We start from the raw sequence: 25,053 nt of genomic DNA on the forward strand, positions 1-25,053 counted from the left end.
ATATTCAGGCTGTTCCTTTTATCTATGGAGGCTCTTGGACAAAAGATAATTTCTTGTTCCTCCCTCAATAATGATAGATTTTTGCTTGTATCCATGCAGGATCCTAGGACCAAAAATGCTTTCTACCTCTCCTTCAGGAAGACAGCTTTTCCTTCCACACTTTTTTTTTTAGAAGTTATCGATTTTGCCTAAGCCCTGGACAGAAAGATGTTCTGCCTCTCCTTCAGTGGCTTAAGTCTGCTTCATATGAGAGAGGGGTTCAGGGAAGAGTATGATGTTTATGCCTGTCTTCTCACCCCACAGCTATCAATGGTCTCCTACACACCTGCACCATATATAGAGAGTTCCTCTTATTGTCTTGATCTGCCTCCAGTCTTTCCCAGGAGTTCCTAGTGGAGGCTCATAAAACATTCCTTGCAAATTAGTACAGATTCCTCCTGTGTCTGGGGCTTTCAGTGATTCTAAATTGTCGCACTAGCCCACACTTGGCCTTTAAAAATTAATTAAAATAAGAAGGCCATCTCTTTCTTTCATGCTCTGTCAAACACAGTTTGTATGCCTCATCCTCCTTTTAAGAGATTTATCACATTTTCTAATTTAGTTTGTTTGTTATCTTGTGACATTAGTCTGTGATGGCTTCAAGAAAAGATTGATTTTGTAGATTATCCAACATTCTTTTACTGCTAGGTTGGAAGCTACATCATTCTTACATTTAAAAGTGGGCACATACTTTGTGCCAGGCTTTCTTCTGGAAAACATTGGCAAGTCCTATTCTTTTGATAAAGTTAAAGTCTAATAGAAAATAAACACAGATCAATAAATTAAACAAATAGGAGATACATGGTGATACATAGCTGAACTTCAATCAATGAAAGAAGCTGTAAGAGAAAATAAAGCAAGGTCCAATGGCCAAGCATGACTTTGAAATGATGCTTTCCAGTAACTGCTGAGAAGAGACTTGAGAATTAACCAGCTATGAAAAGTTGTGGGGAAATATGCCAGGCATAGTAAACTGGGAAGTGAAAAGTACATAAGTGAAGCAAGGCATAGGCTTGATATTTTCAAAGAGTCAACAGAGAACTGATGTTGATGGACTATAGAGAATGATGGCGAGAATGGCAGGAAACAAGATGAAAGAAACTGGTAGGGGTGTGATGTACGACTCTACAGTCCAAAGGAAGATGTATGGATTCTATTCTAAGTATGTTGATATTCACTTGAGTGTTATACATCAATTATACATAATGTTCATGACTTGCCTAGGTATAATACTCCTAATCATTGGGAATTACATGAAGTTGGTTTCTTTCTATGACCAGAATCCTTAGCACCTGTTGACCATTGATTCATATTCTACTCAAAATTCTTTAGGTGGAAAGGATGTATAGCTCACCTAGCCTCGCCTCATCAGTGGGGTTTCTTACCCTGCCTTTCCTATGAGGATACTGGCTCTTCATTCCACAGGCAATTGTATGCATTTCCTCTCGAAAAGACAAAATATCAAAATTTACTCTGTAACTTTGGATTCCGAATTCTTAGAGACCTAGATGAATTTCATATCCAAAAAGAAATGCTTCCAGTGGAATTGCGACACTGTCCAGATTAACTTCATGAACGGTTCCCACAAGGTTAGTGCTCAAAGTTCAATGACATGCATCAAAGTTTAAAATGGCAGTGCATCTTCACCCTGCCCAAGCTGGAGGCTCTATAGGAATGTGCATTTTCCAAGAGATTGTCCCATTTTTCTGTCTTTTAATGAGGAAAAAAGGCATCATTATTTATAGATTTGATTTTCAAAACCACTGAGACTCAAATGCCAACCACCTCACCTTTTAAATGTAGCTAACAGCATTAGATACCACTTACAAGCTATATACTGGACTCTGAAAATATGAGGAAAGAGTTTCTGAGAAGGCGTGCTTCTGAAATGCCACGAGACCCACTGTACTCACTGAAGGCCACAGAACTCAAAGTGGAGGTTCCCTTAAGAGAATGTCTTGCCTGTCCATTTGTTTATTCTCCTATATTTTTTCCTCTCTCTCTCTCTCGGCATTTTATTATCTGCTAATGATGGTTCATTTTTTTAATTTAGGAAAAAGTAACTGAAATACTATTGGCAAAATACCATTAGCTTTGGGTTTTTTAATTGAATTTATTGGGGTGACATTGGTTAATAAAATTATATAAATTTCAGGTGTACAATTCTATAACACATCATCTGTATATTGTACTGTGTGTTCACCACACCAAGTCAAGTCTCTTTCTGTCATCACTTATGTCCCCATTATCCTCTTCCACCTCCCCCCACAACCCTTTCATTCTCCTATTTATTCTTTAATTGAGTATTTACTAAGAATCTACTACAAAACCACTCTTTGATGTTCAGTGGGCACACAAAAAATAAGCAACACAGTCTCTGCCTTGAAGAAGCTCACATCGTCTAAAACCTGGGCTAAAACAGGCAAAAATAGTTACAGCTATAATATAAGGGCCCCTTCCATGTTGCAAAAGCTATTCAGCTTTTGGACACGTATATTAAGACGGCTCAGTCCTTTCACTGTACATCATGAATATTTATGGCTACTTCTTATTGCATGATTCTTCTTACTGTGAGGTTTTTTTCTCCTTAAAAGCACCATTTACAAAAGGGAGTTGAGAGGAAACGGATTTGGGGCGGGGATGGGAGTCACATGCTTGGAGATGGAGACAGTGGACATGTAGTGGACGGCTGCCGTGGGCCCCGGGGGCAGGACTCCGCAGAGAAGCCAAAGATGGAAAAGTTAGCTCTGGAAGGCTGTTCACACTGAGGCGGTATTTCAAGTCATGAGGCCAGATGAGCCCTCAGATGGAGAGATTATAAAATGAAAACACAGAGGGCCGATCCGGGAGCTTTGGGAAATACAAATCCTTGCATAAAGGCTGCAGACATGGCAGAGTCCTACCTGTGTGGAAATCACATCCAGAGCCTGAAACCATTAACACAAGTCTAACTAAGTGCACTTGTGCATACAGACAAAGCAGCACACAAAGCCATATGCACCACTGGCTCCAGGATGGATGTTTACCTGAAGGCTAGACACGATTTCAAGTTCCTTAATTTGACCTTTGTGTCTCAAAGCCTCGCATCAAAAGTTGACTGTTCACTTTTATTTAGTGTAAAGCAGAGCCCCCATTGTAAGGACCTCTCCTTCTTACTTTTCACTCCTAGGTAACTTTATCCTCCAGCCCCTCCAGGGAGTCACCAGGTAAATTGACAAAGCACGCAAACCCAAACTGCCTGAGTCGAGTTTTGGTTTCTGTTCTTTCTTCAATTATAAGTAGCTGTCTCAGGGGGGTCTGGGGCTCAGAAGACAGATAGAATTTATCTAACTACTGCCAGAATGTAATTAAAATGAGTCCAAGAGGAAAAGAGCCTTTCCAAATATTCCCACTGTGGGACAAGGGGTGGGAGGGTGCCTGCTAGAGCCAGGCGTGAGGGCTAAGGGCTTGTGAGGATGTTTCTGCTGACAGCCTTTCAGGGACTGTGTAAAAGTAGCTAACGATACTGGTTCTATCGTCTGCCCTTCTTTCTTGAAAAGTGAGTTCTTTCTCCCAAACTGACTCTATCTGGTGTATATTTAGGTCAAATTGTTCAGGATTTTGCAATTTACCGACACATCCGGTTGGAGTTGCAGGCAGGTGTGACTGCGGCACAACTCTCTGTGGACGGGCTTCGTGAATGACATCTATAAGGAAGTCTCACCTGTGCTGGGACCACACCAGGACTTAAATCCAGGCTTACACCTATTCCAATGCTCTGCAGCTTGACTCTGAGCAACTTGAAGCCTTTGACATAAAGCATGCAGAATGCTGGTAGGCAAGTGGCTAAAAGTCATTTATTACTTGTCCGGGCCATTGATGGGTCAGAGGAGAAACAGAAATTAGCAAGCCAGGAAGAAGGTAGAAAGGCTGAGGAGAGAACAGAAGGAGAAAGCAAGAGGGAGGAGTCATGCCTAAATGGTGAGCAATCACTGAGGAGGGACCTCGGAGGGTGTTAAACCCTGAACATGTGTGCTCTCCACGGTGGTGTAGAATTTGTATTATCCTGCAGCGTGAGGCCAGTGATGCTGTGGACCAGGCCAGAGGCTTCTCCTCTCAGTTCACAGAGAAATGTATTAAGGCAGAGCCGCTCAGAAAGGAGGAGTCGACCCACCTCAGTCTGTCTCACACTGGAGGCAACCCAAATGGGGAGGAGGAAGAGGGAAGAATGTGTTAATGGCTTGCTGGTTAAGAAGAGATCAGACTGTCCAGTAAACCAAATCAAACCAGCCCTCTAGACTTGCCTTTCAGGGTGAGGATTGCCCAAACCAGCGGAAATGAAACTCAGAAAAGGGTAAGTTCCCGTCACCCTCCCACAAAGTGTGGGGAATGGGAAGGTGTTTTGAAGCCTCTCGGAAAGTTTGCTCCTGGAATGGTGTGACTGGGACACACATCCCCACAGAACGAGAGTGACATACAGCCGCATCCAGGCTCATATCCCTCCAGGACACACTGAGTGACCGGGCACCAGGAAACCTAATGAGATGAGGAGGGGAGTGCAGAGAAGGCAGTTCTAACTCAGAGCAATTCTTGTTTAGGGGAACATTTACATTTCCAAATGTTTTTCTTTTTTCCCTCCACAAAACATCCAGCAATCACTTACCTGAAAGGTTCATTTTTATTCTGTTTTTAAGGACATATACTTTCCAATCAAAGTGATTGTTACAGGGAAATATTTGTACTTACATGTGACCCATATATTTGACTGCAGTTTGCAAAGTTGAAAAAAACAGTGATTGTTCTCTAATATATTTGAAAATGACTGGTAAGAAAAGTGATTAAAATGATCTTTAAATAAAAAAAAAACAAAAAACGAAAACTAAACAGTGAGGGAATATACCGACAGTGAAATAAGCTTGCTACTTGTGTTATAGATATTAACGGAGAGTAAATATTTGTTAGGGTAGGAACGCAGAGGAAATAAGATATCACTGTTTTATTTCAATATAGTTCATAATAAGAAACTCATAGTATCTAATAAAGAGAGTATTAAAAGCATCATGTAAAGATACTCATTGAAACGTAATGAGTAAAACCAAAAAATATGAGCTTTCTTAAATAGCAAGAGCAATATCAAAAAGAAAGTGGAAAAACAGATTACAAGTGTAGTAAATGTACACAGACATACAAACACACACACGTGCACACATGCTCACACACACACAATGCAAGCCAAGAAGCATTTTTTTAAAGCACACTTAAATCATATACACTTAAATTCGAGGGCCTTCATGATGTCAAGAATCTCTTTATCACTTGGTCTAGCTTTGTTCTGTTTTGATTTGATTCTCAAGCAGGTGTTTTCTAAGAGGTGGCAAAAAGGACCACAAAGCTCGGGCTCACATTGAGCTGATAGTTAAGGACTGAGAACCTGTCTTCTAATATTCATACCAGTCTCTAAAAATAACTTTGATAGCTCCTTTGCCCACATACCCACCCCAGCCCAATCACTGGAGACAAGGTACTTCAGTTGTTCATCCTGGATTATATATCAATCTCAAAAACAGGGAGATACATCAATGTGATTAAAGCCCTCTCTAGCTTCATACAAACCAGCAGAGGAGGCTCCTAAAAGCAAACCAAGGGCCTTCAAATTACGAGAGAGAAAAATTAGGCAAGCAACAATAAGAGTTTTCTGCTTCACTTATAATTCAATGTGATAAATACTAAATAAAGAAACAGAATTCAGGCGTAGAGCACATGAAGAGTGATCAACTATAATTTAGAGAGGTCTGAGGAAAACTTAAACATAGAAGACAGTGAGGTGGGTTTTGAAGGATAAACACAAGTTCTCTAATCAGATCAAGGGGAGGAGATAAGTGGAGCAAATGTCAATTCATCTACAATGAAGGAGAATGATAATCAGTTGTTCAATATTGCTGGAGAAAGAAGAAGAGTTTGGGAAATGGTGAAACATGAGAATGAAGATATAAGTAGGTTTAGACCACAAAAATCTCATGTTATTGTGCTAGTTATTTCTCTTTGCTTTCGATTATATTTCCACCCTTCCTCAGCTCTGCAGGGAAGTACAGAGTAAGATCCTTTGCCGAGTGGATTTTTGGGAAGTTGAAGCAATGGTAGTAAATAGGACAGTGGAAGCAGGACACAAGCCAGGGTATCGCTATTTTGCTCTACATTCAATGGCCTCCCCCAGTATCAGCTCAATTATTTCAGCTCCTGCAAGAGTCCCCTCTCAGTCACCTCAGCTCCCACTTCTACTACCACCTCCCTCTTGCTAATGTTTGCATTGCCTTGTCACCCTCTGTTTAGTGTCTTAGCTCTTCCATTACCTGTGTAACCAATTTCTTCTATTAAGTTTCATCTATTTGAAAACCTAGAATAGTTGTTCTTTGAGTTATTGGACTATGGCTAATATAATAATACTATAGAATTTAGACTTTATCCTGTGCACAGTAAGAAGGGTCTTATTCAGAAGAGTGATATGTTTGATTTCTGCCTTAGAAAAAACCCTCAGGCAATCGTTGGGGAGAAATTGGAAGAAGGAAGATTAGTCAGAAAGCAAATGTTACATAAGAGAAAGATGCTGAGTGTCTGAGCTAGAGCAGTGATTGAAAGAATGTATTGGATTAATGATATATTTAGGAGGTGGCATCGTCAAGTTCTAATGACTAATTGGACAAGAGAGTATCTGCACATCAGCATCAGCCAATTTAATATGAGCCTGTGAGGACTGTGAAGGAATGACACATTTTCTCTTATTTCACATCTTTTTAAAATTGTTTTCCTTTATTGATTTTAGAGAGAGAGGGAGAGAGAAAGAGAAACATCAATGAGAGAGAACATCGATTAGCCACCACCTGCATGCCCATCATTGGAGATTTGGCCTACAACCTGGGCATGTGCCCTGACTTGGAATCAAACTGGTGCCCTCTTGGTGCATGGGTCAGTGCTCAACCACTGAGCCACACCAGCTGGGCTTATTTCACACCTTTTAATTCACATCAAAGTTTAGCATCAAATGATATGTGTTGGGCTCACTTGCAGGGCAGCCTGGGAGTACAGTAAATGGGAAGATCCCAGATTGGCCAAGTAAGGAGTTTATTCCTGGTGAACACATTCTTTGGTGTAACATGTACAGAGGAAAGACCTTAAATGGAGAAACTGGAAGCTGAGTCAAAGGTAGACACGAGGTAACCATTGAGTCATTAGAATACCATTGGATGGTCCTGAGTACCCTGAGAGCAGAACCTTAAAGAAAATGAATCAAGCCCTGACCAGTTTGGCTCAGCGGTTAGAGCATCGGCCTGCGGTCCGGAGAGACCCGGGTTCGGTTCCCGCTAAGGGCACGTACCTCGGTTGCAGTTTGTCCCCGGCCCTGGTTGGTCGTGTGGGTGGCAGCCACTCGATGTGTCCCTTTCACGTCGATGTTTCTCTCTCTCTCCCTTCCTCTCTCTCCCTCCCACTCTATCTGAACAAAAAATGGAAAAATGTCCTCGGGTGAGGATAAAAAAAAAAAAAAAAAAAAAAGAAAATGAATCAAGCAACTGAGGTTTTATGATCTCCTCTCAATTGACTATAATGCTGTACTCTTTCCATTAGCACTGATAACTGAGCTTTAGTGGGAAGACAGAGTAATGTGCCTGACTTTCCAAATACAACAATTTGAGAATTGACCAGTTATCAAGCACAACTATTTTAGCCCTTTAAGCCAGCGGTTCTCAACCTGTGGGTTACGACCCCTTTGGGGGTCGAACGACTCTTTCACAGGGGTCGCCTGAGACATAACAGTAGCAAAGTCACAGTTATGAAGTAGCAACGAAAATAATTTTATGATTGGGGGTCACCACAACATGAGGAACTGTATTAAAGGGCCGCGGCGTTAGGAAGGTTGAGAACCACTGCGTAAGCAGTGAATTTCCTACTACTGTCACTGCTTTTCTCCACATAGGCAAAAGGACATCAGATTCTTCTCTATGTTTTATCCAACCCATTATTATGTCTCTGACAGAGGGACCAAGACCCTTGTGGTAAGAGGGTATGGTTGACTCCTTGATGTCTACATTAGAAGATTTAGGTCCATGACCAAAGTTGGTTGTTCTGCCTGTCTAGACAACCATATACTAAGCAGTACATCCTGTAAGGTGTGACACCCCAATGATGTTCTTGTCTCAAACTTGCTCTTGCTCTGATCACACTTTTGTTAAATGCTAAACCAGTGGCTATATTTATCAAACCAAACTAAAGTGCTGATCCTTGGGTGTCCCCTGTTCTAAGATTTCCCTAATGGGCTCTGGCCATCATAGCTATTTTAAATCTCAGAGAAGGCCTCAGGTTTCTCTTCCACACCTAGGAACTCAACCAACTGTGTCCCAGTTATCTACTGCTATGTAACAAACTAATCCAAAATATAGAGGTTTAAACAACTATTGTATTATGCCTCATGATTTTGTGGGTTAGGAATTCAAGATTCAAGCAGACCTTAGCTGGGCAATCCTTCTACTTCCATGCTGTCAACTGAGGTCCCTTGGTGGTGTTCAGCTGATCCATAAACTGGGTCTGGTGGGTCCCGGATGACTTCACTTACATGCGGGTCCCTTGGAGGGAATGGCTGGACAGCTGGGCTTGTGGCTCATCATCACTGTAGTCTCTGTATAAATATCTTACGTGGTGGCTTAGGACACCAAATGTGACATGATAGAAGCTACATGGACATGTATGATCTATGCACAGAGCACACTTCTGCTGTACTGCATTAATTAAAGCTATAGCAACCTCACCCAGATTCAAAGGGAGCGGACAGAGACCCCCAACTTTTGAAGGATGGAGTACAAAGTATTTGAGGTTGTATTTTAAAACTACCACACTCGCTTTAGACACAAATCCTTTATCTAAATTTAGTCCTACAAATAACTTAAACACCTGTGCCAAACCTACCATTCAGGGGGTAATGTGAGCTTGACAAAATCTAATTACACAATGTTACACAATTTTTTTAACTCCCTGTGATTCTCAGGGCCTTTAATAGGCTAATGTGCATGGGGACGCTGCAAGAGTAGGATATGGTATGTGTCATTTTGCAAAGGATTTTGACATTGGAATGTCCTAGGACTACTCTTCTTTATAAGACATCTTGAAAAGGCTGACTTCGACAATGATTGAAATAAAGAGAAAAGAAGCAGACATCATCTCTTATAGTCTAGAAGTTTTAGAGGGACAGAAGCAAGAATAAAAGTTGAAAGAATAAAGCAGACATGGTTTTCTCAGGCGACTTAGTAACTGGAAGGTACTTAAAGCTGAGTGGGAAGCGAGAGTGTTACCGTGGGTTAAAGAAGCAAGCTCCTAGATGTCCCAGTTAATACAGAGGTGAAATAAGTACCTGCTTCAGGAAATATTAGTCATAAACTACCCAGAATCTTTTATAGGCTTTTTATTCTTTCTGAACATCTTAATTAAAATTTAAAATGACTGACAATGTTGGCTTCCTTGAGAACTGAAGGAGCATCCATAGAAGCCCATGGAATGTGCAAAGCCTTGCAGTCCTTGCTGAGGGCAAAGCAACCGCATAAAACAGTAAGATGTTAATTATTTATTATAGGGCAATGGAAGAGGCCAAAATACAGGGCTTCTTTCACTTTGGGGATTGGGGTTTGCAAGTTACAGGACAGAAGGGAAATAACTTTGAAATTACAGGATATCAGAGACAGGAAATATTGGTTTTGGTCAAAAGCCATAATGTCTCTTGGTGAACTCCATGTGATGAACCTCAACAATAACTGAAGGGACCAGGGGAGTCCATTAAGCTGTTTTAGGACCTGGATATATTCATGTGGAAAGATATATGGCTTCATATTACTTTCAGCATATTAAGGTGCCATTCACACACAAGGTGATCTACAGTGTTCATCATTCACAATTCACTTCCATACAGACTGGGCACAGTATTCCACAAAGATCCCGCCCTCTAGCCAAAGCTCAAAATACAAAGACCTGAGGGGTCTGGTTTTGATTTGGGAACAGGATAAGGCTGCAGGAAGCTGAGAGGACCTCTGGGCCCTACTGTGTCTTGATGGGGACAGGAGTGGGGGTGAGGGAAGAGTCAGGCCAGGCCAGGCTGGCAGGCAGCATGGTGAGATGCCCTGGCCCGCAGTCCCTTTCTTTCTTTAACTTCATGAAGTGGACTCTTTCGTGTTGCTGCTCCCCTTCCAACAATGAGGGAAAGGAAAGTAGGGACGCTGGGACAAGGGAGCAGTTGTACTTGCAAAGCAAAGCCCTTGTTTCACATATTCTTCTTTGCTGCAGAAAGTGAATGCTACAAGCCCTCGCTACCATTTGTCTACTTCTCTACCTCTTCCTAAGCAGGTCCTAGGGGATCACTCAAGCAGCACTTCCCAAATGTGCAACAGTACCTTCTTCGAGCCTTTGCAGGATGATTGTAGATGATGCACAGTCAAGGCATGAAATATCATTGGCTTGCACAGTGAGAGAGTGAGTCCCCTTTGAACACTTTCTAATCTGATGACATCAAGGAGGTCTCTAGCATTTGCTAATCTCCCTCTGACTTTCCCAGTCCACAGGATCCTCTTAACATTGTTTTGTTTATATTGTATTCATTTTTACAGTTTCCTTTTTTTTTTTTACAGTTATCTTCTCTATGTTGTAAATAACTCTGATTTTTCATGTAGAGTAATGATATAATATTTTCTTTAAAAATAAATTTAAGTTTGAAAAAGGGAATCAATTTAGATACAAAATATGCAGTGAAGTTCAGGTGGCATGTTTATACAGTTGTGCATTGCTTAGTGACAGGGATAGGTTTTGAGAAATGCTCTGGGAGGAATTTTACCACTGTGCAAACATAAGAATGCACTTACGCAAACCTGGATGGCACAACCTACTACACACCTAGGCTCTGGGGTGTAGCCCAGCGATTTTCAAACAGTGTGCTACAAGAAATTTTAAAACATGCAGTTACCTGACTACTTAATCAGGGCACTGATCTCTTTTCCCTTAGATTGTTAAACTTAAAAAATGACAATAGCCAACATTACAATAACTGCCTGGTGTGAATGAATTAAAATTATGCTTTTATGCTCAATTAATATTTGACAAAGGTGGCAAGAGCATGCAATGGAGTAAAAACAGTCTCTTCAATAAAGACAGGTACCTGCAAAAAAATGAAACTAGACCATCAACTTACACCATACATAAGAATAAAGTCAAAATGAATAAAAAACTTAAATGTAAGTCACAAAACCATAAAAATCCCAGAAGAAAACATAGGCAGTAAAATCTCGGACATCTCCCTTAGCAATATTTTTGCCTATACATCTCTAAGGGCAAAGGAAAAAATAAACAATGGGACTACATCAAACTAAAAAGCTTCTTCTTGGCAAAAGAAACCATGAACTAAATGAAAAGGGAACCCACTGCATGGGAGAACATTCACCAATGATACATCTGATAAGGGATTAATTTCCAACATATATAAAGAACTTATACAACTCAACACTAGGAAGACAAGCAAACCAATTTAAACATGGGCTAAGGACCTAAACAGTTACTACTCCAAAGAAGACATACAAATGGCCAATAGACATATGAAAAAATGCTGAACATCACTAATCATCAGAGAGTTGCAAATTAAAACTATAATGAGGTATCACCTCACACATGCCAGAATGGTTACCATCAATAAATCAACAAACAACAAGTGCTGGTGAGGATTTGGAGAAAAGGAAACCCTAGTACACTACTGGTGGGAATGCAGACTGGTGTAGCCACTGTGAAAAACACGATGGAGTTTCCTAAAAAAAAAATCAAAATGGAACTATGATTTGATCCAGTGATCCCACTTCTAGGAATATATCCTAAGAATCCTGAAATACCAATCAGAAAGAATATGTGCACCCCTATGTTCATAGCAGCACTATTTACAATAGCTAAGATCTGGAAACAGCCCAAGTGTACATCAGTAGATGAGTGGATAAAAAAGCTGTGGTACATTTCCACAATGGAATACTATGCAGCTGTAAAAAAGAAGGATCTCCTACCCTTTGAGACAGCATGGATGGACCTGGATATTATTATGCTAAGCAAACTAAGCCAGTCAGAGAAAGACAAGTACCACATGATCTTACTTATATGTGGAATCTGGTGAACAAAATAATCTGACAAACAACATAGGCCCAAAGTCATGGATGCATGGAACAAACTGACAGATTTCAGAGAAGAGGGGTATGAGTGGGGGTGGGGAGGTGCTGGGAGAGTTTAGCCAAAGGACATACATGCATATATGCATAGCCTAAGGACACAAACAAAAATGTCATGAAGGCCCAGTGGGCATGGGGCAGGTGCTGCATGGAGGTGAGCTAAAAAGGGAAAAATTGGGCACATCTATAATGTCAACAATAAAGAAATAGATACAGGTCATATAATACAGGGTAATGAGATTTTTTTACTTCTGTAAAAAAATTATTCCTATTTTCTGTCAGATCAGAAAAAAATATAATATATTTTTTAGTGTGCTGTAAAATTTTAGTAATTTGTTTTTGTGCCATGAGATGAAAAAAGTTGAAAGTTGCTGTTCTAGTCTATTGCTCCTTGGCTACCACCTGTACAGCATATTACTGTGCTGAATACTGTAGGCAACTGTGACACAGTGGTAACTTGCTACATATCTAAACACAAAACAAGTACAGCAAAATCTGGCATGAAAGATTTTTAAAATGGCACACCACTATGGGTACTTATGGTGAATGGAGCTTGGAGGGCCGGAAGTTGCTCTGGGTGAGTCAGGCAGTGAGGAATGAGTGAGCATGAAGGCCCAGGACATCACTGTGCACTGCTTCAGAGTCTGTAAACACTGTCCCACAGCCTCCACTTCTTTCTTTCAATAGAGGAAGGAATGGAACATCGAACTGTGAGTGCTACTCCATGGACAGGGATGTGGGCTGCATTGCTGGGAAATACCCATCAATGGAGAAACTGGTGAGGTATGGTATAGATCCCCAATAGTAACAGTTAGGAGGGAGGGAAGGCAACCTGAGAATCAGTAGGAATGAGGGATCAAGATGGAGAGAGAAAGGGACATCAGGGATTGTCATAGCAATGTGGCTTAGGCTATTGCATGTTGAAGAAGTGGTCAGATTAAGGAATGTTATGGTAGTCATAAAAATAAAAGAATGATGTTGAACATGGAGAGGGTGTGTAGCTGAGGACTCAATATTTTGATCATTACAACCTGAAAATATTTCTAGAGTACAGGGACAGGCTGGTTCCACACTATCCCAGCATGCATTTACTGAAGGGGCAGTGGCCACTTGCTAAGGTAGTTTCCATGGACCTGTGTCCTTGTGCAGGATCATAGGTCCTCAACAAAAAACCTACATCAGTGTTCTTTGAAGACCACAGGCTGGACCTGGGAGGGCTGCTGCACCCTCTGAAGGTGCAGTACTCAAGGGACAAGCTCCTCTGTGCTGAAACAGGTCACTGCCCATGGACTGGGATGTAATCTGAGCTCTCAGAACTGTGGTGCTGTGAGAGAGGGAATCTATTGCCCAGCCCCACAGATATTCTCCTATCAGAGGAAAATAATTCGTCCTGAGCTACGTGTCCTTCCATTTCTTGCAGGAAATTCAGCTCCACTCTAATCTATGGGACCTCCATTGGATATGCCCTCCATTGCCGACACAGCGTCATTACGAGGCACGTGACTATACAACAAACCTCAAGAAAATACAAAGCAAATGATTGACATACTAAACTGGTGTGACCCTCACAGTTAATGTGTAAGGAAACTGAAGCCCTCGGAGTCCAGATAAACTGCCCTAAACAACTACCTAAATATACTTGTATTTCTTCATTCACCCATTTGTTTATTTACTTTTTATTTTTGCTTGTTTATTTGTTTTAATATAGAACGGTTAGATACTATGTTACACAGAGTGTTGGGTGTCAAGTCCTTTGCTCCCCATTGGGCTGTTGGGGACCGTCCAGATATTTGCTACCCGTTTACCACCCATTGTATACAGAGCCGAAAGGAAGCGGCTGCTGCTTCTGGGCAAAACCGCTCCTGAGTGCCGGCAGCTGACCGAGTGGCCAAGCTAAGGAGCTGACATAACAGGGGCTTGTTGTCTTATCACCTAACAAAGGGCCTCAAGCCAGGATTCTGGTACAGGGAGAGGCAAATACGATCCAGTCAGCTAATGAGCTGTGAAACATTCTGATAAGACAGAGTGAGAGATCAGCTGTGGCATCTTAGGCATTAAGTTAAACAAAGTAGAAGGAGCCCTGGTTGGTTCAGCTCAGTGGTTAGAACATGAGCCCGTGGACTGAAGGGTTGCAGGTTCGATTCCTGGTCAAGGGCACATACCTGGGTTGCAGGTTTGATTACCAACCTCGGTCAGGGTTGTGCAGGAAGCAACTGGTCGATGTGTCTCTTTTACAACAATGTTTTTCTCTCTCTTCCTCCCTCCTTCCCTTCCACTCTATCTAAAAATCAATGGAAAAATATTCTTTGGTGAGGATTAACAAAATAAAATAGAAGAAAACATATATTTCTCATTCATGTCCCAATGATTTTGCCCGTTGAGACTCAGGGGAAGGGAATAATAGCCACTATTGAGAGGAAGTTGGGTGATTCAAAGAACTGGAGTGAGGGACAGGCACTGAGAGAATCTGTTGGCCGGCAGTCCAAGCATGTGATGTGGACAGCAGGGAACACAGAACATAGCAGTAGGGACAGGGCCAGCTCGCAGTGTGGTAACTGAGTTGTGCTGTCAGGTAACCAAAAGTAGATGCATGGACACAACAGCCAGGCCCCAGTTCCTGGGGCAGGGGCTCAAGCAAGTTGCAGCTCAAAACCTAGACCAGAGCTGCCTGCTAGACTCATTTCTGAACTTTTTATTGAAGTATAATATATACAAATTAAAGGTCATAAATTATAATTGTATACTTTAATGAATTTTCCCAGACTGTACACACCCATGTAACCAGCACCCAGATCCTGAAACCGAATATTGCCAGCACCCCAGAAGCCCCCTCACAACAGCCTTCTAGTGGTTAACTCTCCAAAACTTGTGTACCTTCCAAAAGCATAATCACACAGTGTACTTTCTTGTGTTCGATTGATTTCACCAAACCTGGTGTTTGCAAGCGTTCACCATACTGTTGTGTGTAGTTATGGTTCATTCATTCTCATAGCTGAAGAGTTTTCCAGCGCAAATGTACTATAGTTCATTTATCCATTCTTCTGCTGATAGGCATTTAGGTAGTTTCCAGTTTGGAGATATTACCAACACTGTTGTTATGAACATTCAGGTTCACATTTTTGATGTATGAATGTATGTTTTCTTGTGAGATATGGTCCTAGGAAGACAATGACTGGGTCATAAGATCCAGCCCCATTTACACTATTCTCACCCTTCCTCCTCTGGGTCTTCCCACGCATGCCATTTTCTTCTCCTGGTGCACGTTCCCTTTCCCTTTGCCTGGTAATCCCCACTTGTCACTGAGATCTCGCATGAAATGCAGTTCCTCAGGGAACCCTCCCCAGCCCTTCTGCTCTGCACACTCTGTGCCTTACTGGGCTTCTCTTAAGACACTTCTCTTTCTTCTTTGCACATCTTCTCTGGACTGTAACCGCCAAGGAACCCACCACACCTGCAAGTATTAGCAGCCCCCTTCCCCCAGATTATGCCAGCTGCCACTCCTTCTTGGTGTTAAGACACTAATCTATAAAGACATGAAATGTTTAATAGCTCTGTCATGTGTACAGGAACCAAAATGCAATTTCAGAAATGCCTTTTCAGAATTATAACCCAACTTCATTTCTAATAAATAGCAGTGATTGGTATAAACAGAAACCACAGTATAAAAACACACTATGTAAATGTTAAATAAACTGTTTATTACCCTGGCTGGTTCAACTCAGTGGTTAGAGCATCAGCCCAGGAACTCAAGGGTCTTGGGTTCAATTCCAGTCAAGGATATGTACCTCGGTTGCAGGTTTGATCCCCAGCCCTAGCCGGGGTTGTGTGAGGGGCAACCAATCAGTGTGTTCTCTCTCACATAGATGTTTCTCTTCCTCTCTCCCTTCCTCCCTTCCACTCTATCTAAAACTCAATGAAAATATATCCTCGGGTGAGGATTAACAATAAAAAAATGTTTATTTATTAGCATGTTATATGTCTTTAGATAATCATAGCAATCACTCTTTTATCATAAGACTTTCCCAGGGCGCATGGGAGCTGACAGCACCAGGAAGCTCCAGGAAAGGAAGAAGTGGAAGATAGTGATTATTAGTTTAACACACTGTCCTTGCTAACTCCCAGAGCCTGGAAGTGTGGGCAGAGCCAGATGCTGGGGTTGGAGTGTTAAGGAATGAGAATGGTGTAGGGCAGCCTCCTCACTATCTTTCCAACAGTGGTTTTCTTACTATGGATGAACAACCACTCTGCTACAACCATGAACCATGAAGGAGGACTCAACATCCTGGAGGATAATAAAACCACAGTTAAAATAATTTCATGGTAGGTAATGCTTTTAGATTTGATGAGAAAATACAGGTATTAAGCTAAGAAATTAAATAACATATGTATTTAGAATCCATTATATGTGTATAGTCTTTATTTAAATGCTGAAAATGTATTATTTTTAAGTAAAACATTAGTCCACCAAAGATAATGAGAGAATAAAGAAGCATTTTAACTTTGAAGAATGAAGAAAGATTCAGGACATACTAACAAAGATGTGTCCTTGTGTTTTTAGCTCAGGAAATCTGTGTTGATGGACTTTGTTGTTGTTGTTGTTCTTCTTCTTCTTCTTCTTCTTCTTGAAAAAAGCAGAAGATAGGAGACAAATTTTTCTTCTTCCCCATCTGTAAGAAATGTATAGCCACCTTCCAATGTACCTGCTAACCCACTGTTTGAATATCTACCCCATTAGAGCCTTCCACTTAAATAAAACAAGTAAAAAAAGGGTTATTTCTAAGCCACTTCAAGTCCACATTTGAGGTTCTCCTGTTTCTACGTGTCCCTCATGACTTCAGGAAAAAAAAAAAAAAAAAAGACCTACCCATCTTAAATTTAGAAAATTTGATAAATGTTTGATACAAGAAAAAATTAATTTATCAATAGAGAAATACTGGCTGAGCAAAATTGGAATTTTTTTTTCATATTGATGAATAGATTTATACAACCATCACAGAATTTGATATATGGCGGGCACTCAATGACAGTTTCCTTCTCCTCCCCTCCTATTAACTAATGCATTCACTTACCCATGTATTTACTTCTTTCTTAGTTTGCTCTTAGTTTGAGTTTTTATCACCAGGTTGCTTACAATTTCTTCCTTTTGATCACTATTTTTGCCATACATAATTTTCTTCCCTGAAGCATTCGAATGGAGTTGAACTCCCCCAAAATTGACAATGGGTCCATCTGGTTCTTGAGTTGAGCCTGGTCAGGAAACGTATCTCAAATCTTACCCTATAACACCTGCCTGCCTTCAGATATGCCTTTTCATCCTCCAAAATCAAGAGAATACATATGAAAGTGAACCTGAGAAAATAAGCATAAATGACTAAAAAGAAGAATAAACAACAAGAAAAGAAGGCATTAGCCATTAAAAGGTGAGAAGAGGGCAAGAATGTTTCTCGTGTTTCTTTTCCAAATATCTAGCCCTTGGGCTTGACATAGACTCCTTGCTGAACTTATTTTTTATTGAATGAAGGGACAGATTCATCAACAATTGAAGGAGTAAAAAAAGCAAATGAATAATTGAGTAAGTAAATGAATGGTTGAAGGAGGGAGTGAGGCATGACATGCCATTTGAAACCAGAGGAGCTCTTATGGTGGTGATCCGTGTCTAACGTAAAGAAGATGATTTTGCTATGAGTAGTCCCTTTCCAAATTCCTTTTGGTTTGTTTGCTTGTTTGTAAAATCAAGTGGTGGCCCTTCTGGCTGGAAATGTGGGAGTGGGGGAGGTGCACAGGTGCATTCCTAAAGCTGTACCTTGGGAAGGGATACCCAGGCCAAGAACACTGTCCAAAATGCCTTATGTCCTCCATAGAGCCAGACTTGGATGAATTAATTGAATTAATTTAAATTATTAAAATATAAAAATAGCAAAATCTTTTAGACCTGAATGGCAGTAGAAACACATTTACTGAGTTCAAGGGCTAAGATGTTGCAGATCCATAGTCCTTGATTCCATAATTCCAAAACACCAAAAACTCTGAAAATCAAGTTTTGTCATAGCTCATTTGGTGATGTGGGGTTATCTGTAGTCATACCACTGCCTGTCCAAAGTTAATAGGTTCCAAACAGAATGAATGGAAAGCCCAGTGTCATCTCAAGAGGTTGATGCCGAGAGAGAGCATAGAAGCTCTAACCAGAATACTTCTCTCCTATGGATGGACACAGGTAAATGAGGAGATTTCCCCAGGACACTAACAAAAACTATTGTCCATATGCTGGCTTCCAGGTGACCACCATGGCCAGGATCCTCATATGACCCCACACCCTCAGCCCCACTGCAGGGCTTGCTCACCTTCAAATGTTGGCTTATTGTTAGTCATACTGATGAGAATACTATGAGTGTGCACTCTATCTTAGGCATCTATGCCCCCAGTGCCTAGCTCAGGGCCTGGCATAGAATAAACACTCAATAAATAGATTCAATAAATCTTTAATGAATGTGTACAATATGTTTCTCTTCATAATGTGTTTTTATATGCATTATCTCATTTAATCTCTAAAATGACCCCGTGAGTCAAGCAAGTGAAATGAGACCCAGGGAGGTTAAGGTACTTGCCCAAGATCATAGCAAGCAAACAGTTCTGCTGGGACTTGCACAAGAGTTGTCTGGTTAAAAGGCAAAGAACTCATATGCACGTATGCATAACCAATGGACACAGACAACAATGCTGGGGGGCGGAGAGGGTGGGATTGGGAGGAGGTTGTCTACGGGGGAAAGAGGAGAAACATCTGTAACAAAAATAAATTAATAAAAATTGGGAAGAAAAAGGCTTATCTTCTTTCTTTGGTATCATGTGCTTATGTAGATTGACCTCTTGGAATTAAAGATGGTCTGGTAAAAATTTCTAGGTCATGGGAAAAGCCTGGGAGTAAGAAAAACAGCTGATGAACTATTTTCAGGGGTCTCGGGAACCTTAGGGCCATCAGGAGATCATGCCGTTACCTGTGTCTATCCTTTTGGGAGATTAATCTGGTGAGAAGCCCAGGACTTCCAAGGGGAGACAGAAGTGCCATGAATTCCTAGATGGAGACCACAGAGGGGTCGAATCCTGTTCCGGACACCCCAGATCCCAGCACTGCAGCCACTCTCAGCTGCTGTGTGTGGAGCCGACTTGGGACCGATGAAAGGAGACTTCTGGAAGTTAATAGAGAACGCAGAGACTACTTGACAGGGAGACAAGTGAAACTTGGGACCAGCACCAATTTCAGGAAATGAGAAGCTCAACTTGCTGCAAGAACCCCATAAACACCTTCGGCAGAGAAACCTGCCCATGAGGACGCCTCTTCCCCCTGTGAGAACAAGTCTACCAGGGAGGTACTAATTCTGTGTGAAGTCATCCCAACTCTCTTCCAAGGGAAGAATGATTCAGCCTGGGTCCCCATCCCTCCTTTGCCACCTCTGCCTGACCTCTGGAGAATAGGCACGGGGTCTGAAGGGAGTGAAAGGTGGTGGGCAGGGTGAGACCCTGTGACTCAGGATCTTGCACATTCTTGAGCAGTAAGCAGGGTCCTGGGAACCACCCTGCCCCTTGACATTACATCAGCTAAGAGAACAGGTATTCCACATTCAGTATGACTCCGTTTTTCAGTGACATCACATGAATCCATTTCTTTCTCCAGGTACCTCAAAAGCTGCTCAGAAATGTACTACGTGAACTCCAGGCCAGGCCTCTCATTCTCTGGAGGCTGCACCTGAGAAGGTAGGCTTGGCCTTGGTCTCAGTCTTACCCTTTATTCCTGGCCTGGCTATCCATCAGGAGATACTTCCTGGGATCCTCTTATTTCCCCTCCACACATCGATTCCTTGTCCTGTCTCTTTATCCTGAACTCTGGAACATGTCTGCCTCCTGGTGCTGTGCTCACCGCAGGGCGGTATGCCCCAGACAGGTGATTCTTAGGATTTAGTGAATGTTGAAATCACCTGCTGCCCTGTGGAGTTTGTTAAATGCACAATCTTTTCTATTGGGTCTATTCTAGACTCACTAAACTAGTACTTGGGGCCTACATTTTAACAAATGACCCAGTGGATTCTGGTGCAGAAGCACAGAACATTCTTGGGGAAACACCTTAATAGGCTTTGGGAGTCAAGCCTAAGTTCTAACACTAGTTCTCCTGGGTGACCTTGGGTGAATTAATTTCTGTGAGTCTAAGGCTTCTTGTGTCAAAAGAGGCGAATAATATCTACTTTGCATGATCATGTGGAGTAAAGGGAACCCGTATATAAGGTGGCTGGCAGAAAGAGGGCAGTACACAGCAACCATCCCAATTCTGGGCTGGGCTTGTTTGCCTGGCCCAGTGGCCTCCTCCGTTCCTCCTCTTTGCAGTAGCTCCCAAGTGCTGGACTCTGCTTCCAGGCTTGTGTGTCTGTGATAGGCAGAGTAACGCCCCTTCCAAATGGCCGTGTCCTGATACACAGAACTGAGGGAATTAGGGTGCAGATGGAATTAAAATCAGTAATCAGTTGACCTTAAGATAGGGAAATTATCCTGGATTATCCGGATGTACCCGATGTAATCACAAGGGTCCGTAAAAGTGGAGGAAGGGGACAAAAAGGCCACAGAGGGATGCGACATGGGAAGGGTTTGACCCACTGTTGCTGGCTCTGATGATGGAGGAAGGTGGCCAGGAGCCAGAGAATGCAGGAGCCTTAGTCTGGAAGCTGGAAAAGGCTGGGAAACCAGTTCTCCCTGGAGCCTCCAGGAAAGGATACAGCTCTGCCGACACCTGGATTGTAGCCCAGGGAGACCCACATCAGATTTCTGACCCACAGAACAGTAAGATAATAAATCGTTGTTGTTTTAAGCCACCAAGTTTGTGGTAATTTGTTACAACAGCCCCAGGAAACTAATATAACACCAAAGACTGGGCTGCCAAGTCCTGGAAATGTCACTCAGTTCCATGCTTAGGAGACTTTATGACTTTGCGGTGGTATCGGTGTTTCTGCCAACTTTGGGGCCCACATGACTGTGGTCAAGGACACTAATGGGGTCTCCAGAGAAATTTCCATCCTACCTGGTGATAATAATATTAATAATCATAATGGCTAAGATGTATTGAGTGCTTGCAATGTGCTGAGTGCTTTAGATCTCATTTAATTATCAAAACCAGATATGCAATGTGTTCTACTAACAAACAAATTTTACACGGGGAACATTTTACAGGCTGGGAGAGGTGCCTTGCTCAAGGTCACCAGGATCAGAGCCGGGATTTAAAGCCACATTTGCTGTCTGCTGTCCTCAGAGCCCAAGCCCTTAACTGCATCATTAAACAGCCTCCTTCTGTCCTATGGCCGACAGAGGAGATAGTGTTTCTCACTAAATTTCAGGTGGAGCCATCTGTTACACTTATGAAGACATGCCTCCCACTGGCCTGGCAGCCCATTGCCACCAAGGTTTTGTGATCAAGTCTGGAGGGTTGGTAATGGGAGAGTGCTTTGGAGCCACACTCTTGCCAGGGTCGATGGCATTAGCACAAGAGAAAAGTTTCGAGAACCAATCTTAGAATTCTACAGTCACGTCTGTCCCAAGTGTTCTGGAAAAGATGAGAGGCTATTAAGGCTTGGGCCCAGATTCTTCCTTTCGATCAGCCACTGATATAGACTGTGTGACCTTGAACAAGACACATGACCTTTTCCCATCTCACCTGAGAATGGGACCAATTGGCCCGATGCTTCCCCATCTAACCTGGCTGCTGTGGAAACCCAGTGAGATCATGTTTGCGAACATGGTCTGGGAATTACAAAAGCAGCACACCCTACAGATCTAATGATGGCTATTATTTAATTTTTATAACTCGGGGTGAGTGTGGTTCATTATTGCTGTGATTAGTAATCACTATTATGCTAAACCACACCAGAGAAGAGAATGTTCTCTCACTGCATTCTTCAGCAGAATCTGTTGCGTAAGCATTTCTCAAAAAAAAAGAAAGAAAGAAAGAAAAAAAAAGTCAACAAAGCTGTAATGTTCTGGCACATCATTGTGCAGAAGGTTCTTTTTCTTCCATTTTTAAAAAGAGATATTTTGAAAGGATGACACCTCGAACATTAGGTTAAAATCTGCTTCTGCACAAAAAAAAGGAATTTAAGTGAAAATGCCCTTTCCAAACGGCTTTTCATCGGGGACATGGAAGCAAGCTCGCCGTGGCTGCCATGGTGATTCCAACTGGTAGTGGAAGGTAGGAGGCATCCAGGGAGCTCTGTGATAAGCAGAGTAAAGCCCCCAGCGGGTTCAAGGTCATTGGAAACTAGGAGCCTCTGAGACCCACTACAAAGCCCCAGACTCCAGGAAGGGTGGTCTTCTATGCAGAGATGGAGTTGTTGCCAGTCTCTCCTAGAGACTCACTCCACTCGCCTCTGCCACACTACTTTTTTAAAATATATTTTTATTGATTTTTTAGAGACAAAGAAAGGGAGAAGGAGAGAGAGATAGAAACACTGATGAGAGAGAAACATCAGTAGGCTGCCTCCTGCACACCTCCTTCTGGGAATGGAGCCTGAAACCCGGCATGTGCCCTGACGGGAAATCGAACCAGTGACCCCTTGGTGCATGGGACAATGTTCAATCCACTGAGCCACGCCGGCTGGGCTCTGCCACACTATTCACTCAGAACTATGGTACAGCATCTGCTTCTCACAGGCAATGACCCAGAAGAGTTGCCACATCAGGTCACAATGGTCTTCAGAGCCCCAGGGAAAATTATGGGACCACATTCAAGCCCATTGTTCATTCATTCCTTCCCTTCTGTTTTGTTTTGATGAGGGGCTATTTTATTATTTAATAATTTTATTATTTAATTATTTATTATTTATTACAATACCAGACACTACCCATAGACAAGTCAAGCACCATTCTCACTCTTGAGAAGTGCACAGACCAGTGTGGAAACTGATGTTCAGACACTCAACCAGTGAGCAGCTTTGTTGTTGTCACAATGGTAGTTGCTGAGTGTGGTGCAAGCAGCAGAGAAGGAACAGTGTGCCAGCCAGGTGCGGTGGGAGGGCTTCAACAACCTGTGGAGTGACGTGTCAGACCAGAAGTAGGCAAACCGCAAGCACTGGGTCAGACTCATTGGATTCAAGTCTCAAGTCTGCTCACTCACTCACTTGCTAGCGAGTCTGGGCCTCAGTGACCTCATCAGTGACATGAGAGTCATGCCCATAACATAACACTATTGTGAAGCAATTAATACACTACCTCACACAGCATAGCAATGCCAGATAGTGTCTAAATAATGACACCCTGGTTTAAGGCAGATGCTGAATCAACGCAGATTTGCAAATTGTGTGACTGTGGATTGATTCCCTGCAGCCTCACAGGCTTGCCCAGTCATTTCACAAACCTTGCAGTCAGCTCTCATACTGGATCGGATTGGAATAAATCGGATAGCTATGACCTCATCTCTTGCATGGCCACCACTAGGAGTGGTAATAATAGTAACACTGGAGTAGAATAGCAGTTATACTGCGCCCAAGTCACAGTGCCTTCAGGTATTATGAACTAACATTTGGAGCAAGTATCTCCTATTTCTCTGAACAGTGCTGGACAGATGTTTACGTGATGTGTGAGTCCTGGGTATTCAAGAACCCCATGAACCTTCTTTGTCTCTTTTTTAATGCTCACCCAAGGATAAGTTTAATCCTGTTTTTAAAGAGAGGAAGGGAGAGAGAAACATCAGTCGGTTGCCTCCCTTATGTTTCTCCACTGAGGATTGAACCTGACCAGGAATTGAACCCAAAACATTTTGGTGCATAGGATGACATTGCAACCAACTGAGCCACTCGGCCCGGGTTCTGGTGGACATTCTTAATGAACACGTGGATGCTTTCCACCAAGCTCTTCTTAGGAAGTTTTTAGTGAGTCATCAACAGAGTCCACATTTAATTCAAAATCTAAGAACTAACAATGATTATATAAATTTTAATATTAATTCTAATATTGGTGAATGTGCAGAGAAATTAGTACCTCATGGAAGTAGATTTGGTACAAACTCTCCAGAGAGCAATTTGCCTATGCATATCAAAAGCCTTAGCAATGTTTTTGTAAATTAAATTTAAATTTTATGAATTATACTACTTATAAAAGTTTATTCTAATAATCATGGATGTGTACATATATTTATCTTTAAGTACGTATGTTTCTTGCATGATCCTTTATAATAGAGAAAATTTGAAAACAATATATATGTATAATAACAAAGTCTTGTTAAATACATTGATACAATAAAAAAATGGGGTGTACTTCTGACCATTAAAAATTACCTTGTAGAGGAGTATGTAATGACTCAAAAAGTGTTTATAATAAATTAGAGGATGAAAAATAATGTAGTCCCTGCTTACCCACAGGGGATACGTTCTGAGACCCCCAGTGGATACCTGAATCCATGGGTAGTTCCAAACCCTATATATACATACAGGGTGGGCAAAATATGTTTACAGTTATTTGTATAAAAATAACACAATAATTAATAAATAATAACACAAGAATAAGCTCTCTGTTTTATGTACTCACAAATGTAAATCCACTTTTGCTTCACCCTGTATATTAGGTTTATTTCCTATAAATAAAGTTTAATTTACAAATTAGGCACAGTAAGAGATTAACAACAATGACTAATAATAAAATAGAATAATTGTAATAATATACTGTAATAAAATTATGTGAATTTGTTTTCTCCCTCTGATAACCGATCTAATAACTGAGACAGCTACTAACTGACCCACGGGGAAGAGTGTATGCTGTGTGGTACAGAGACAAAGGG

Source organism: Molossus molossus, unplaced genomic scaffold, assembly GCF_014108415.1.
Source record: "Molossus molossus isolate mMolMol1 unplaced genomic scaffold, mMolMol1.p scaffold_m16_p_11, whole genome shotgun sequence".
In the NCBI taxonomy this organism is placed as follows: Eukaryota; Metazoa; Chordata; class Mammalia; order Chiroptera; family Molossidae; genus Molossus; species Molossus molossus.